This window comes from Anarhichas minor, unplaced genomic scaffold, assembly GCF_050575085.1.
Source record: "Anarhichas minor isolate MPS153535 unplaced genomic scaffold, ASM5057508v1 ptg000074l, whole genome shotgun sequence".
Taxonomy (NCBI): Eukaryota; Metazoa; Chordata; class Actinopteri; order Perciformes; family Anarhichadidae; genus Anarhichas; species Anarhichas minor.
Genome location: NW_027466520.1, coordinates 6393832 through 6410329, shown reverse-complemented (window position 1 = coordinate 6410329; position 16498 = coordinate 6393832).

The following is a 16498-nucleotide window of genomic DNA, read 5'->3' as shown; positions in this document are numbered from 1 at the left end:
TCTATAAAAAAAAAAAAATCTTTTCTCATTTACCATTCTGATAGTTATTGATTTTGCATTCAATGCAAACAATAGTTTTATCTACACACTCTGCTGACAGTGACTCAACAACTCAGCGTCTTCTTTTGTTGATACTTCTGGCAGAAGGAAGGCAGAGTCTGGAAAAGATCACTCTCTCCGCCACAGACAGCCTTTCATTGTGTATCACTTCATCTGTCGGGTTGTTCTCTGCGGAACACGTCACATGTAGAAACAATCAGGCCGGGTCTGACTGCAGGGAGCAGCACTGGAGTGTTTGGGGCGTGGTGCGATGATGTACATCGGTGCAAATGAAGTTCAGTTTACTTTAGGGACTCACTGTAACCATGTGCCCTCATGAAGGTGCACAGCTGGGGCTTGTGAGACCGATGACGGAACAGAGAGGGAAAGTATGGAAGGTGGAGCATCGGTGCTCTTTTATTTATATCTGCTACCATTTCAAATCAGCCAGCAGGATTTAGCAACGGGGACAACCTCATGAAACCTGATCAACTGTTGAATACTGGAAACAGATGAACTGTGAGCAGATACAAGCCTCTAACTCTTGTTACCACCCAGAAAGTGAATACAATCTCAACCTAAGATCAGTACTTCACTCGTGAAACATCATCTAAGGTCTCACCTTCCTATCAAATCCCATTCGTTTTTAGCACCCAGAGTCTCTGGAGACATGCCCCCCCCCCCCCCCTCTCCCCCGCCCTTTAGGACCATGTGTCTACCCTGCATCGTTTGTGCTCCCCGTGAAGGCTGGATGAAGGCTGAATGTCTGAGTAGCTGCTACGAGGCAGAGAGGAGGAGGAGGAGATTTAGGTCAGCATGGGGGAAAGGCTCTCTCCTGCTGAAAGAGCCCTTTGTGGCCATCGTTCCCCCCGGTCTGCCCTGTGTTCAGACCTTCTGAAAGGTGACATTGATCGCAGCCAGGCATGCAGGAAAACCTGTATACCTGCTAAACTAGCAGGTTGTCTCAAGAATGGCTTTATTAAAAAGGCAGACAGAGAGGGAAATGTTTAAGCCTGGTTTATTTCTAAAGGCAAATAGAGAATAAAGCAAGCCGGGTTTTTTGAAAGTGAAAGGCAGGTTGTTTTTAGGATTTGGTTGTAGGTATTTGGAAAAAAGGAAGGTTTAACTCCGGAGTGCATGTTTTTACAGTCAAAGCTGAACTCAGCAAGAGGCCCAAAACTCCCTGTTTTATATAGGCATGCTTGGGGTCACTGGGTGTAGAAATGGGAAACGTGATCCTTTACCAAAGTAAATGCCAGTGTGCCACTAACTGCAGGGTGCCCAGTGACAGATAGTGATTTAGCTATTACTGCGGCTCACAGTCCTGCCTAAACAAAGGATTTAAAGTGTTTGCAATGAGGTGAGAAAGCGAGCGCCCGAGGCCGGTCGACACATGGTCGTATCTGGTGTCCGTGGTTTGAAGGCGTTCAATGCTATGTGGCATTCATGAGCCGTTAGTCTATTAACCTGGCCAGGGCCAACGCATGAACCCATCAGTACCAGCTTCTGACCTGGTATGTGACACAAGGAATCTGGTGAAAAGTCAAACAGTGTATCATCTATCACGCTACCATTCATTCCGACTGAACACATAAATAAAAGACAGGTCCACAAATATATACTTTCAATTAACTTAATTGTAAATTCCTTTATTTTAATTTCCTTTCTTCCCCCTTTTAATTTCCTAAAAGGGCCGGGCCTTGTTGTTTTGAGTATCTTTGACACCAGGGTGGCGCTGATGGGTTTTACATCGTTTTTGACACGATGGAGGTCGATGGAACTGACAAAAAAAGCTGCATCACGCTTTGACTACACGTTGGTTGACCGTTAAAATACAGAATATCATCAGCCGTATCCATTCACTCATATATTTTCCTTTTAATGCAATAGTTTTGAAACAGATACTCAGTGATAAAATACTGACTCACTTGAAATGTAGTTTAAGACATGAGAAAGCCATCTGTGCAGAATGCAATGCAACATGGCCTGCTTCAAAGCACATGAAGCAGGCCAACTGTAGAGTGTGTTTGATGTATGCATGGCTCACTCACTGTAAACGTATATTACATTTGGAGTAGAGAGCGGAGGGGTTGGGGGGTATCTGGGTTCAGGCACAGTGGAATTATGAGTCAGGCATTAGTGGAAAAGTACTGGGATAGAAAGCAGTGAGGAAAGATTCGATAAAGCTGGTCACAGATGCAGTTGAGTGTGTGCATGTGTGTGCATTAGGTTTGGGTGAGTTTGTGTGCATTATTTCTACTTGTGTGTGCAGTTCAAAGGATGTCGACTTTATTAGACTTTACATTTCGTACAAATGAGACTTCAGGGAACAACGTCTTCTAGGAGCCGTGTGCTTGAGCACGATACATTTCATACAGGAATGTTTGAAAGCTTGAAACAGGACCCCCTCTGTGTAATCTGCTACTTGGCCGTTAAAGACCAAGCGTCCCCATTTATAACATTCCCTGAAAACTGGGTACGATGCAGCACAAGCATGAGGCTTGCTGTCTTGATACTCGTTTGTTAGAAAGGTAACCAAACCAAAGGGATTGAGGATTAAACAAAGATGTATAAAGACAAAAAGGTGTTTAGGGCAGTTACTTGCACAATGTCCATAATGTCCATCATTACAGGCTAATAAAAAGGCCTCGCTGGCAAATACAGCACTACAAAACTGTTCTGATTGCAGATAGATTACAACAATCTACATTTAACTTTTTCAAATTTGCTTTTTGATTAAATTTCCGTCACCATATGGCAAGTTCAAGTGCTTTAGCAGCTGAAGAGAAAGATCCTTTCAGTCTTTAATTCTAACAACTTTAAACCACCGTCTCTGGCAACAGAACCAGTCCTCACACATTGTAAAAAGTGTAATGGGCTCTTTAAAATGTCCATGGGAATGTAGCCTATGCAAAGTCCCGCTTCATGCTAATAATCTCTGTGAAACATGAATGGATTCAGACGTGTCAAGGTAAAACCTGATGGAGTGAATGTGATCTCTATTGTATAATTTCACCAAAATAGTACATATTATCACGAGCCTGCCATCATGTCTATCTCCCAGGTACGTAATCAAGCATGTCCACAGTCCACAACACCAATTACAGCTGATTGTACGCTTGGAGGCTATCAGCACACTCCATTTTTACCAGCCAGACTGTTTACCATCTCAGAGTAAACTGGGTGCAAGTACCATTTAGCCAAATTACACAGCAACGCTCTGCAAAAACAATCAGCAGCCCCACACCCCCAGACGGATATTGATTTATGGAAAAGACAAAAGCGGAGTGGAAGACGGGGTGGAGGACGGGGAGTTGTCAAAAGCCACAGAAGCTCCGTTTATAGTACGCTGTGAGAAATAGAAGTCACACAAAGTGCCTTTTATGAGCTATTACGGGGTCGTCTGAAAGATCCCTCAGTGTGTTTAGTCTGCTGTTGCTCCTTCAATTAGCACTTTGCAAGATGAACTGCAGATGAAAGAATGAGAGTGTAGAGTATTTGGGAGTCAGGGTGTGTGTACGTGGAGGCTACGTGTCATAGGTCAATACGGTTGTAGGGAAAGGAGCAACAGACCCCCAGAGCCCCCGTGTGGGCACAGCTTTCCCTCTGTGAAGTCTTGATGCAATATCAATGGTCTGCAAGAAGAGGTTCTGCAAATCAATCTCGTGCACGCTATGATGCAATGAAGAGCAAATAGTTGTATAAGCTATGAACCCGCAAGCGAAACTGATATTCTGACTTGACTGGTTGTTATAGGCTGCTGTCTCAAATGAAATATGCCGTTTGTACTGATTCACAACGATGATTGTTCTTGGCTTCACATCCAAGCAGCAGGTAACTTTGCATTTAGTGAGAGACCGTTTAAGCACGTTCATAATATCATTTGGGAGAGTGTTCACATGAAGAAATGTTGCCCTTTGATAGGCACCACAAAGGGATTCAATGTCTGTCCTAACGCTTCTTCTAGACAAGCGTTAAAGCCCGGATGTCAGATGATGCTACTGTATGTTTGTTGATGTCTGTGACAGTCTCCGGTATGTTTACATGCACCCTATTTCCGTGTTTGGTTGCGTTTGTGTTTGCAGTGGTGGGGATGGCCACCCACGCTCACCATGTCACATCATGGGAATCTGGCGTTTTAAGATAGTTTCCATTTATGATTCATAATCTTCCTGAAATCTTTCAACCTATTGGAGAAACCAAATGAAATGCATCAGAATATTTAGCATACACTTTCAACACCATAAGATGTGCAGGGCCAAAGTATTATAATCAAGAGTAAAAGTTATTTTACTCAAGTTTACAAAAGATGAAAAAGCTTTTATTCAACATATAGTAGAGGACCAAGTATCATATCTTTCATATGTGTAGTTTTTGAAATGGATGTACGAAAACATTTTGCTGCTAAATAAGATAATTTAGTTGATGTTTGGATCCTCCCCAAATCTTCAAATAGCTAATGTGTAAGCTTCTCTTAAAGGGACAGTGTCTGCCTCCTCGCATGTATCTCTGGAAATAACAATCAGGCATTTAAACATGGAGGTCTATGTGGATCGGGTCTCTCTTGGAGCCAGACTCAAGTGGCCATTCGAAGAACTGCAGTTTTTGGCTCTTCTGCCAAGAGGTGGTCGCCATCAACAGTAAACCATAGTAGCTGTAGACAGTGTGCATTCTAAATGTCTCTAATGATGTGCAATAATTTGTGATACTGGTAGCCTCTCCTAAAGTTGAAGTGATCCTACGTGATGTGATGCGTGGAGTCTACTACTAACAGAGGGTTCAGTCTCTTATGCGGCTCTTCAGTATCTCAGAAACTTGATTTCCCTGATGAAGCCTGAACATATTTCTGAGGCTATGTATGATTTTTACCTTCTTCACTGCAGCGGGATGGAAGAAAGACCTAACAACACACCATAAGCATCTGTAATAAAAGGCATTTGACAAAGTAAGCGGTGCAGCCTGCGGGCTGAAAGGGAAATAAATGAAAATTCAGAGAAGACATTACCTAAAACATCTAAGACGCCCTCAGCATAACCGTAGATTTCAACAGCACACCGACATACTGTAGCAACCATCTATCCGCTGTAATACAAGAGTGGGAGTAAGATGTCTCACTAATCTGAATGTGCCACAGGGGCATGAGCCAGGCTTATCCAGAAACACAAAATGAATCAACCGCATTCATTTTTTCCGTGTCTGAGTCTATATTTATGCCACCAATTCAATAGTGGATGAGCAGATGCAGCGGTGCAGCCTGAGAAAGAGAAAAAGAGTTTGTGACACGAGAGCATTGCCACCGTCGCTCTCGACCTCACGCCACAGAAAGCCATCCGTCGGTATGATAGAATTGCAGGTTCCAAGTTGTGTGGCTCTTTTTGGATTTGTACTTAGCACATCTTCTTCGAGTCCTATCAGGAATACATGTCCTGAATGTGACGAAGAGTCCCTCGGGAGTGGGGCGTGTTTGTTTTGAACCGTCCCTGTCAACCCGTTGCCCTCCGAGGAGCCAGAAGCAACACAGTGGCAGACTGGCAACGCGGTGACCACAGCACATCAAGGAGAAAACAGTGGTGATCCACCCTAATCCTTTCAGTTGGCTCCAACTTAAAAAGACCAACCACAAGTGAGGGATTTTCTTTCTCCCCTTGAATACCTCTCTTGCATGTACAAAGGAAAGCTCGCACACTGGATGTTGTGGTCTTTTTTATTTGTTTACCCTTTTTTTTTGCCAGTTTTGCCCTAGAATTAAAAAAAAATGCATAAAGATATCCAGTTGTGTTTTTTTCCATAACCAGAGCAGGAAAGTAATAGCAACTACAGAATGGGTTTTTTTCGTCAGCTTACTACTGAGGTGTTTAACTCAAAACCACAGATGTCAACCTGATGGTGGTTTTGGTAAGAGAATTAAACGGATTAACAAGATAACTAAAGTGGTGGATCGAAAACTGTCATTGCCCTCCTTAGTCTGGCTAAAAAATAAAAAAAATAAAAGGAAATGATTGGACCGGTAGCCGCATGAGTCCATTTAAAGGGTTACTTTTGTGTTTTCCATTTTTACCAATTTTAGCCATTTCTGAAATTGCTCAATACAAGTAGTTCAACATGGTAGAAGGGAATAAAGAACAAGAAGCAGGACTACTGTATCTTCACTCATTTCACAAACACAATATCAAACTGAACAGATGGAAAGCCAGGCCTGCGCTTTCAATGACAAAGTGCAGTTCATTTACAAGGCTGTCCCCCAAATAACTGCTCACAAAGCAAGTGTTTTGTATCGCAAGAAATAACTCCACCTCAAAACTGCAGGCAGGGTACAGTTTTATAAAAGTGTCTCCTCTCCCTATCAGAAAATGACTATTGTTCATATCAGGTATGTCATATTGTTTTTGGTGGCAGGAGATATATCTGTCAGGTGCTGCCCCGTGTAATATTAGGGTTGGTTTGATACAATTACAGAGTAAACCCGGACTCCTCTCTGGAAGATGGCAGAGTACATTTAGTCTTTGAAGGTCGGGGGTTTGGTTGAGAAGCGAGTGTGGAGCACAATGCCAATGTCAAATGCTGGTCATTATGGAGCACCCACGAGGTCAACACGTATATTCTCTTCTGTCGGATGTCCTTCTGTATCATGCTTCTTCCCTTTCCACCGCTTTCTCCAGTGCTGTGAACGCATGCGAGACCGTCAAACTGTTTAAAATGGCCATAGCATGCCGTTTGATATTTGCTAGTGCGTGGCTTGGAAGTGAACGGTAAGCTCATTCATGTGGCAGGATTCTATGATGCCTATGATTCATAGCAGGAAACATGCACACTGCGAGCATACACATGTTTCCACTTTTGTACATCCAGCTTTACTAATGCAAAGCCTGACACACAGGGCTTCAAACCTCCAACCACGCATACTGTTGCTCTCTACCGGCCATCATTCTGTCACCGAGACTTGATAACAATTCCCCAAAATGTCTCTGAAACGTGGCAGCATTATGCAAAGACCCGATCACTTCAAGCTGCTGCACCTGAACCTCTGTGTCGTGTCGTGCAACGCTCATCTCTATGGTTTATAATAAACCATCAATTATAATAAACTGTGATTCCCACTGTGCAGCTGGACATTTTTTAAGATTGGAGTCAAGGTTTCCCCTCAACCAGAAACATAACAACGCTCTTGAGATGGCCTCACAATTCATTGCTTGTCTTTATGCTGACGTGATTATGAAGACAGGCTCAAACAGCTGCAATATGGTATGTTGGGAAACTCATCTGTTCTGGTTGGACATCTCCCCAAAACCGTGACCTCACACTCACATCTCGCAGAAACACACCATTAGAAGGGTTTCCCGCGTGCCATTTGGGAGTGTGTACTGTGCAGTATTTGTGTATTCTAACTGTCATTATCGAAGATCAATTTCTGTGTATAAATATGAGCAATAAAACTTGGTTTCGAGTACGCACGTAATTTACATTCTCATGGGTAGAATACTGCCGTGGCATTACTCACTGTATGAAAATCTCAACCACAATGTTAAAGTTATAATGAACAACTCGTAAATATGAAGTTGGTTTTAATCGACTGAAGGGTTTTATAGTTTGTTGTTTAGAATGTCGAACTCAAACGAGATGATTTTCCTCATGACCTAAAACATTCAAACGCAGAATACACCGTAACTATTAAGGAAATCATTACACCACATAAGTGGATGTATACAGGCACTATATTCTGCAAGAATGTGCTGTAGGCAGGCAATACTACACTAGACCCTCTCACACAGAGCCTTTCAAGGCACTCATTTGATGTAGTCAGTAGGCTGAAATAACTGGGGTCAATCAGTGGTTGCAGTTTGTTTGCCTACGTGCATATTCACACACACTTTCCTATCATTTTCACTCGCCCAGGAAGCCGGTTAAATGTATATTCATGGCCAGCCAGCTATGTATAGTTGTGTACTCAGCAGTGGGTTTGTTGATTGCCTTCTGTTCCACCCACCATGTGCTGCTTCTGCTTCTGAAATCTCACAGTCCAACTCCACACTTCAAGGAATTTCCTTATTGCTGCATGTGCGGTGTGTAGGTTCAGTGGTTTACTGCTATAAGTTTCACTGGAAGGAAAAAGAATGTAAACAATGATAAAAACTCAAGGAATGTTAATTCAATTGCGATGTTTGTACAGTAAACCTGAGCTGGCTATTTATTAATTTGCATAGCATTCTTTCTAACCGCATTGCCCAATGCAGATATCCAGAGATATTATAAGAAAAGTGTATGTATGTTGGAAGGGAAAGGCCGGGGTCATCACAATTAGCAATAATGATGTCAAATGCCATGCCATGATGGACTGAAAAGCATTTAGCTTGCAGGGAAAACCCCAACCCATCAATCCTGCATGTCGCTCTAAACCAGTGCCACACTCACAGGAATGCATCGCAGGAAGTGACACAATTACAGCGCGCTAACGAGGCGCTAAAATGTATTTGTTGTGTATAAGAGAGCTGTGAGAAAGAATCCAGTTTGTAGTCGGAACCTTTGACATGCCGGATCAAAGCCGTGGCTGGTTTTTCATGCAGAAAGAAGAAGATGATGGAAATGGGAGTTGACAGAGAAATGGAACTGCGGAGGTGTCTTTCCTCATCGAGTTACCGTGGCACTGCCAAGACAGTTGTAACTGCCAGGGGTCCAAATGTAGGGCACCGCTGAAGCCCAGCCTGAAACTAATGAGTCATGGTAGTTCAGGCAAAGGTGACATCATTTCCTCTTAGCCTCAGCTTGGAATGTGACCCCCCTCCCCCCCTCCTGCCCCCCTTCCTAACCCACCATCCGGCCGCCGCTGCTGTTATGACTGGATGCGACAAAGCTGTGAATTCATCTGCGGAGGAGACACCTCGACCTCTGAGTGGAAGTCCAATAGCACAAAAGCAGGAACCTCCCAACTCTTGAGGATCTACAGGAAAAGCAGGCATTATAATAAATATCATTTCACTTGAGCCACTTTAAGCTGCATAAAGAAAATAATAAGAGTCCTAAAATGACAGCATGATTTGGGTATTTCTCCCGCCGACTGCTATTTGCAGAGATGCACCGTAATCCAGACTTGTCAAATTGCAGGGTAGTGCCACAAAAGAAATAGGCATTAAGTGAGTTTTTCCTCCATTATGTCCGAGGCATGGATGAAACATAAAGCTAAATGCCAAATTGAATGGTGCTATTACCCACTGATGAAATACCGTGGGATTTAAATGGGACCATGTCACTCGCAGATGCAGAACTGAATGTGAACACCAAGAGTGAAATAAACTGAAGGCATTGTTGAGTAGAAATATATTCACAGAGAAGCAAAGAAATATTCCTGCAAATAACGTCTAGAGTTAACTTCCCCTGATCTGATATTGTGACTCGGTGCTGATGAAGACGGATACGTTCTCTGGAAGTTTAACGTTGTGTGTGAGGGGGAGCTCTGTGAACAGTCGGAGATTATGGCTGGAAACGCTCTACAGCCTCTCCATTTCCACTCCCATACTTCACTGACCAGATGTCTGTCCTACGCAGCCAATCGTGCAACACTGGAAGACTAAACATTCACTCCCAGGAGGCTTGGTGTTTCTAAGAATCCAGGGTAGATAGAGATAATGGTGGTCATTGAAATTCTATTTAAGTGCAGGTTCAAAATACTTGTTCTTGTTGTACTGACCATCTTTAAGTGCCTGAAGGAAGAGCAACAGATGGGAGGTCTGTTCATGATCTGTAAAAAATACTCAAGGGTGGTGATGTTGTTTTGACATGTGGGAGATACTAAATAGTCCCAGTGGCATAATACAAAGCAAACTAAATCAGAAACACCCTTCACCCTTGTTCAGACACGAGTTGTGTCCACATGGTGTCACAATCCATTGGAAATGAACTGCAGATTAGAATGCGTCTCAAATGAGCGTTTTCATCAAACTTTATTTTCCCAATACAATTTTATATCAGCGTAACCTGAAACCACTAATGCTACATGTTTGTGCTTTGCCTCTCAGCATGACAATATGAATATATCATATTTAAATAAATAAAAACTTTAGAATCCTATTTTAGACTCAATATTCTGTGATGAACTGGACAATTAAAAATAGGTGATCTCTAGTGCATATATTTTCTTGTAATCATCTTAATTACAAGATAACTAACACTGTACTATAAGACCTAGTGAATGTTGTCCTATACTACAGTGTAAAGCTGACCTATTTCTAATGTCTGCCAGCCTCCACAAGGTGTCACTGTGAGAGTGACCCTCTGCAGAATCCCATCCTTCTCATGCAAGAGCCCATTTGCAGGGAGAGATATGAAGTATATATGCTTCAGAAAAACAGTCTGGATCAGAAGCCTCATCAACACTTGCATTCGACAAACGCTCATTCATCGTAAGTTGACTGAAGTTGATGTCAACATCATTAACAACAAAGCAGAATTTCAAATGGAAAAGAGGAATATTTGATCCCCGAGATGAGACGCTGTGTGCTTGAATCTCTTCCTCTCTTCTTCCCCCTTGTGGCTGAGGATGGGACACAGAATCGGTCCACATGAAAGAGCCGCTTTCTAGATTTGCAAGCATGTGTTTTAAAATGTGTTAATTCATGCCGCTGGGTACTTTGGCCAACAGAATATGCTCGTGAAGGGATTTCTGTACAATAAACATGTGTATTTCTTTACATAGAACCTGCTGTTTGCATTGATTTTGTGACTCAGATGTATTTTGTAATAACAATGAAATAGTCATTTATAATTGAATGTATTGCTACTTAGAGAGCGTTCGCTTAAGGGGGGGGGGGGGTTAAGCAAGTTTGTCTTCAGACCACACGGCAGCGGCAGTGAGCTGCAAATGGAATTTCCAAACTCCCGACCTGCATCCCAAAAAACCCAGTTCCACTCTGAAAACTAGCTGAGCTCCTAATTGACGATGTGGGTTTTGAGTTCCTGCACCGTTCATCAGGAGCAAACTGGGTCATAATTTACAAACATCATTTAATAATAATAATGCCAATTCATTAGTGCAAGACCCAAGCAATCTCTTTCATCAGCTGAAGAGGAGAATGCCACTGGGGCTTGAAAGCAGGTCGGGGGGTGGGGGGGGGGGGGGTTAAACAGCAATGCATATTTGCCGAATGTGGCTGCCTGCCTGGCGGATTGCTGTGCCTTCAGTGAATTTGTGATCAGAAATGAGCTTCATCTGCAAAGTAAAAGCAAATGTTTTCACGAGGCACTGATCACTGATGTCTTTGACAAAAGCATAAAGAAAGCATGTGCTCTTATCTCTCTCTCTCTCTCTCTCTCTCTCTCTCTCTCTCTCTCTCTCTCTCTCTCTCTCTCTCTCTCTCTCTCTCTCTCTCTCTCTCTCTCTCTCTCTCTCTCTCTCTCTCTCTCTCTCTCTCTCTCTCTCTCTCTCTCTCTCTCTCTCTCTCTCTCTCTACAAACTAATTGAATAGGCCCATATCTTTGTAATTTACTTAAATCCGCAACATATTTCCCTTTGGAGATGGAAACGTATTGCCGTCAGTAGTTTGAGCAGCGGAGAGAGGGAATAGTTGGGAAGTGTCAAAGAGAATTGTTATTCAGCGCGTCCTGCTTTAAAGAAGATCAGAGGAGACTGCACAAGTAGAAGAAGAGATGAATGATCACGGAGGAGGCTTGGTATTTCTTCTCTATACGTTCGTGTCCAGGGAGATATGACGGATGTGTGAAATAACCGTGAGTCGAGGTGTTGGCTGGACGGCAGAGGAACAATAGAATGTTCTTTTTTTTTTCTTCTCAAGGTTGGTCCCGTGTCACCCGAGGATAAGGACACTTATCTACCAAAATTGCGGTCCTGAGAGACATCATCAGGTGGCAAAGGAACGGAATTGCTTCTCATCCTGCTCTTTGTGTCTGATAGATGATGACACCACGAGCACTTTGCTCTCACAATATTGAATCAGCTTATGTCGTATTCACTGTGAATGGTAAAAAAGCAAACATGAGCACCCCTCTGGTGTTCTGATCAAGAAACAATGATACAGCTGTTATTAGGGCAGAAATAATAATATAATCGTGGTCAGAATAAATGTATTCATGTACAAATCCTCACGCCAGCTAAAACATTCCTCCTGATATCATACGATGTCAATTCATACAAGCTAAATGCACTTCAGACAGCCGAGAATTCTGTCTGTTCGGAGAGTCAGGAGAGGAACTCATCAAACTCAGATAACGTGCCGTCCTCCGCTTCGTCACCGGTGCTGCTTCCAACACTCATCACTGCAGCCTGTACTCTCCAGTCAACGGGCCATCACTCCACACCCGCTGATTAATCCACTGGTATCAGTTCATCTCTAAAACTATCATCGGTAGAACCCCCACATATCTCCGCTCACGACTCGTCATCTCCAACAGCAACGGCAATTTACCATCGAGCAATTTCATCAACATGCTCATTCTGAAAGTCTCTCGTTCCAGCTTGCTGCTCCATGCAAAAAAAAAAAAACGTACTTTTTTATATATTGTACATATGATGTTGTAATTTTTGTATGAGATGGTTTGAGATGCTTCTATGTTTTATTTGTTTGTAACGACTTGCCTTCTGTTGCTGCCTTTTTGGCCAGGTCGTCATTGTAAATGACAACTTGTTCCCCCATAGACTTATCTGGCTGAATAAAGGTCAAATAAAGACACATTTTAAAAAACATTTTCTGATGATCATTCTGACCATAATAAACTTGTCTATTCTCCAACCTAATAACCTAACTCTTGTCCTGGTATAATGATATTTTAGGCTATTCATGCCACTATGTGTGGGGAAAAAAACTTTTTTAATCAAACAAATATAAAGGAATTTACTTAATTTCATAGCTTTAAAAAAAAGCAACAAATTGTTATAGTGGTGTAGAGTAGTGGTAGATGGATAACATATTATGTAAATATTACTGACAATTAGATGCAAAGGTAGCCTGCGTAAAAATGACTATGAAAGGCTTGTGTCTCAGGAAGAAGATGTGCTTCAACATGTTTGATAAATAAACTATTCTCACCGGTAAGTAAACTTAACTTAACATAGAATTTCTGTGTGGAAATTGTTACCTAGCTTTTTTTGAGTAAATGCCACTCCAAATTTCTTTCAGTCTATTATGCATTATGTATCTCAATGTTGAAGCACGCTGAAATTTGAGAGTCCTTCTGAAGAAGCGAACAACAGGACAATGCACAAGGAGAATTAATTCAGCCGAGAATGAAACCCCATTCAGGTCCAAAGACACCTTTCAGTGTCTCGGATTAAGTCCCACATGGGACCGATAGATGAATTATTAACAGTGGTGAGCTCTACTCTCCGTCCACTGCGTCCACACAGTACCAAAGTGATTCCCCACCATGCCGTCAGGACGATGAGGTCATTGTCACAGCCACCAGAATCCCGACTGATTTCATGACCTTTCAGCTCGTATTTGAATTTTGTGGAGTTGGAAAGTTCTTGTTTAAATCGTATATGCACTAACTTTAGCATATTCTGTAGTTCCTTGGTAAGAACAATGCATCTAACTGGTTCTTCAGAGTATTACAGTACATTTTGTGTGGGTGAAAAGGCATCATGTGGTTTAAAGGGAAGCAATATCTGGCGTGAGGAATTTAAGAGGAATGTGGGAGGTGGAACATAATTTGAGACATCACCTCTCCTCTACCTCTGCAGGCAGCTGCCTGTAGTGCCATATCTTACCGTATTCCCATTACATGCTCTCTCTGCGCTCTTCCTCTGGTGAGCACAGCAGAGTGGTAAATAAGAGGGACAGGGGGAGAATGAAGAACAGCAAGAGAGAGAGGGAGAGAACCCTCCCCCCCATAAACGCCGTTGTCAGTGCTGGCTGCAGGAGCAATTCATCTCAGCCAGAGGAGGCAAAAAAAGGAGAGACGCACAAGTACAAAAGCTATCAAGATGACAAGACTTCGCCGGTGCAATTTACTAGGTTTCTGCTGCTGCCAAGCATATAAACGCCATGATAAACTTGTTATTGTGTGTTGGGAGCATATTGCTGATATGAGGCCCGTGTCGGTAATTGTCGTAATCATCATTTTCAATAACATCCGTTTGGAAGCTAATGAAGAGAATATAGTGTGCCGTCTTAGAGCACACACACACACACACACACACACACAAAATGGTACCCATTTGTAAGATTAGTTGGAGTTATAAAAAAAAAAAAAGTAAACAGGAGGCGCTTATGAGCATAACTAACATAAGAGAGTCCTACTTTGACAATTCTGCAATTCCAACTGAAGGGACGCCACAGAGGCGAGTCAGAAGAGTGATCAGGTGGTTGGCCTACCGAAGCATACCATTGTAATGACCAGAGAGTAGAGCACCACCTTCATTCTACAAACACAGCCCTGCATACTAGCACACCAACCACAGAGACTCTAACTATGCACCATCCACGCATAGAGAAGTAAACTCTCTCCCACCAATGCGTTCTAACTGCTGTCTTTATGATCGTTCTAACAATGCATCAGCTTTATTATGACATTCATACTTACACCACAAGCGACGTATTGTTTCACAGGATAAATCTTTATTATACTGCAGCAGTCTCTGCTAATGCAGCTGTTTGTGCATATTACTGGATTTGTTAATTATTTGCAATACTACTTTTCTAAATGAAATCCCAAAGTTAATTTGCCCCCCCCCCCGTGTCTGATATGGTCCAAACTGCCACACTGGGAAATAATGTCACACTATCATTTTAGAATGCAGGATGATTTTCAAGGTTACCGATATGAGCTGCTTTGTTTTCTTTTCTTATTGATAAAACCAAGATGGTCCCCGTCATGCATTCTAACAGCACTTTGTGGGATTTAAGGATCTATGGCGGAATCCATCAGAGTTGTGCAGCAGAGTATTAGATATACTAGTGTACTCGTGTAACAGATGCCGTCCTGTCACCGACATTTCAAAGGAAATACGAATCCTGGTCTGAAAATCCTCAGTGCAACTTCACTGCTCGTGTCCCTGTGACAGCTGGGTATGTTTTCTGTTACATCCGAGGAAGTCGCTGATGACTGTGACATTGATTGACTAATTTCACAGGACATCAAATAAGGCCTCGAGTTTGACAAGTGCAAGCAGCAGACACGGAGAGAAAGGAGCAACTGAATGTTAATATAGAATAGGTAGACAGGTTGTAGTTTGTGTGACTTAGAGGCTTTGTGAACTATGAATGAACTCTGGGTTTCAGGGGTTTCAGGATTCATTTCACCACTCTAGATTCTTCAGCGCTATGGACAAAACCTCTGGCCATGATGAGCTGATGAGCTGCTACATTATCAGATGATTGCCGGCTTGACTGTGAACTGTGGAGGTGATGCAAGTTTATGAGCATTAAATGAATATAAAGGGTTATGAAATAATTAAACAGCATAAATAGGGGGTAAAATTATAGACATAATAAAAGAGTATTAAAAAAATACAAGAGTATCTGCATTATTTATTTAAACTGAGAAAAACAAGAAGAATCCTGCAGAAAAGAACAGAAACACACGGCGTATAGAACACAATAAACACAAATCACAACAAAGAACCAGCTGAGGCATGAGGTAATGTATATATAGCTGTGTGTGGAAGAGGGAACTGAGAAGGCAGATAGGGAATATCCTGTTTAGAAGGGCAAACTGTCACCTACATTTAGACTGTATATAGATTTATACTAGTAAAAAGGATTCTGTTCAGAATTGTACAAGCGCCAGTACAAAATCCATGAAAATACAATTTATCCTAAAGAATTGAATGGTTAACCGGAAAATCTGAAATTGCCGCGTCAGTGGAGTAATTCTGTTGGAACACCACGCAGATGGAAAGTGTCAACTGTTCAAATATTAAATCTTGCTTTATATGTGATTTTTTTAAATATTTTAAAAAGCAAAGAAATGTCTTTTATTCAAGGTATTGCAATTTCATTAAATTCTAATCTGATCCATATTAATAAAATTAATGAGACACTTGCAATCATAATCTCGACAGGTCCAACGGTTTGGGCACCATGGGAATTTGTTCCCATAACTTCAAGGATTCATGTATTTTCTTATATTTGCATAAGTGAGCCGGGACTGCATGAATACCCCGGTTGTCCTTGTATTTAATTTTTTATGAAGAAAATAAAGAGGTGGAGTACCGGTAACGTGCATCTTAAAAGCCATTGAAAGCTCATTCGTATGTCATAAACATGAGCACGACACATGTCTAGTCTCATGTTCACACAGGAGAAGTAACAGAGCATTCACAGTAAAAAAAAAGAAGTGTATTGTAGCAAGTTGCTGTGCAGCTTGAATTTTCAAGTAACAACTGAGTCTCAAATAACACAACACAAGATGACACAAAATGGAAAATACATCTTTATAAGATTCACAAAGAGTTTTGTCATCGTGTGTAAACAAAACTGGGTTTCAGATGAATAAACCACAGAAATGATTT